Consider the following 2555-nt stretch of genomic DNA (forward strand, 5'->3'; position numbering starts at 1 on the left):
GTAACAGGATCTTCAGAGGGAGAGGCTGTTCTGATTCCAAGAATTAATTTGTCCCCATCTGACACTGGCCTCCCATTTAAATTGATTCGACGACGGTTTCCCATGATGCCAGCATTTGTGATGACTATTACTAAATCACAAGGACAAACTCTAGACAGAGTAGGAATATTCCTACCTGAACCTGTTTTCAGACATGGTCAGTTATAGGTTGGTTTCTCTTGAGTTCGAAGAGCATGTGACGTTCAAGTTCAAGTTCTAAATACTTCAGCACAAGAGAAATTAGTTGAGCACTCTGAAAGTGTTTTCACTCTTAATGTGGTGTTATTATTTATTAATAAATTTATATATTATTTTCATATGCATTTTACTAATTTCCTTTCATCTCTGACACTTCTATTATAGAGAAAGGGCAAATAGCAATATTAAAATATTTCCGTTAAATAATTCCCTTTTAATGTGCACAAATTTCATGCACTGGGCTACTAGTATATATATGCCTAAGTGGTGACTGGCCAACCAGCAGACTGGCCAGTAGCTATGACACACACTGACTACCAGGAGCATATGCTCAACACAGGAGCAGAAACCACAGTCATGGAACAGACTGATGAATCTGAGAGTGAAGAGGCGAGGATGAAGGAAGTGATTAACCAAAAATCTTACATGCATACTAGAGGCCTAGAGCACAGATTTGTGCACTGGTGGGGTCCCTCAGCTTGGCCTGTGGGGATTGGGCTGAAGAAACTGATTCTCCGACATCCTCTGAATAGTCCCGGACTATGAGAGAGCTCAGGCCAGGCCGAGTGACCCCAACAGTGCAAAAATCCATGCGCTGGGCCTCTAGTTATTAATATTCCCCCACCAGATTGGGGTATTTGTTATACATCATAATCACTCCAAGTTTATAGTTTCCATTACAGTTCATTATTGGTGTTGAACATTCTATGGGTATAGATAGATGTATAATAAATAACGTGTCTATCATTATGGTATAATATAGAGTATTTTCATTGTCCTAAAATACTCCGTGCCACACCTATACATCTCTCTCCAATTCTCCCAACCCTGCCAACAACTGGACTTTAATTTCCCCATAACTTAGCTTTATTCAAAATGTCATATAGTTGGACTCTTTTGTATATTGCCTTTGTACATTGGGTTCTTTCTCATAGTAATATGGATATAAGTTTCCTCCATGACTTTTTATGGCTTGATAGCTCATTTCATTTTAGCACTGACTAGTATTCCATTGTCTGAATGTACCATACTTTATTTATCTATTCACCTACTGAATGACATCTTGATTGCTTCCAAGATTTGGCAATTATGAATAAAGCTGACATAAACATCTGTGTGCAGTTTTTATGTGGACATAAATTTTCAATTCCTTTGTGTAAATACCAAGAGGGTGATTGTTTCAGCATATTATAAGAATATGTTTAGTTTTGTAAGGGAACAACAAACTGTCTTTCTAAGTGGCTGTACCTGTTTGGATGCTAAATATTGTAAATGCATTCCCTTGAGGGATGCATATTACTTTACTGTAAAGGTTATTGGATTTTACTTTACCTACTAGCTAAATAACAAGTAGTTCAGCTAAATTAATTAGAGGCATTCTTTTAGAATCTCTTTTTCTATGATTTTGGATAACCGCAGTCCTCCTATGGACTATATGCATATGTAGATGCATTTTGTGGTTCTGCACATATATATGCGTCTTGTGGGGCCACATTTACATCTGTTGATATTTTTAAGTGCTCTTTGCTATATCTTTGTATTGACAATTTTTTTTTTCTTTCATATGATGTTATTTCATGGAAGGAAAGGAGATTCTAACTTTTAATTAGATCTAACAATGTATCAAGAGTTGAAGTTCTGTTTTGTACTTTTGCTCTTGTTTTAAAAGAAAGCATTTCCTTCCTGGCCTGTGTGGATCAGTGGTTGAGCATTGACCCAGGAACGAAGAGGTTGTCAATTTGATTCCTGGTCAGGGCACATGCTGGGTCGCTGGCTCCATCCCCAGTAGGGCTGTGAGGAGGCAGCCAATCAATAATGTTCCTCTCTCATTGATGTTTCTCTCTCTCCCTCTAAAAATCAATAAAAACATATTAAAAATAATTTTCTTCAACAGAGAGTTATGGTATCATTCTATGTAATTTTCTCAAAGTATTGCTATTGTTGCTACTTGCACTTAGATCAGCATTTAACCTGAGCTTATTTTTGTGAATACCAAGATAAAGTAAGGTCAAGATTATTTCTATGGCTTTCCTCCTGGCACCATTAGTTAAAAAGACCACTGCTCTGAACTGCTGCTTTGCTGTGAACCCTGTTCAAAAATATTCAAACATGTTTCTGCACTTTTATTCTAATCCACTAATTCATTTATCTGTTCTTTTCCTTCCTTCCTTCCTTCCTTCCTTCCTTCCTTCCTTCCTTCCTTCCTTCCTTCCTTCCTTCCTTCTTTTCTTTTTTTGGAGTCCTCAACCAAGAATATGTTTTCATTGATTTGAGAGACAGACAGAAAGAGAGACTGATGTGAGAAACATAGATCAGTT

The sequence above is a fragment of the Myotis davidii genome, unplaced genomic scaffold (assembly GCF_000327345.1).
Source record: "Myotis davidii unplaced genomic scaffold, ASM32734v1 scaffold31, whole genome shotgun sequence".
In the NCBI taxonomy this organism is placed as follows: domain Eukaryota; kingdom Metazoa; phylum Chordata; class Mammalia; order Chiroptera; family Vespertilionidae; genus Myotis; species Myotis davidii.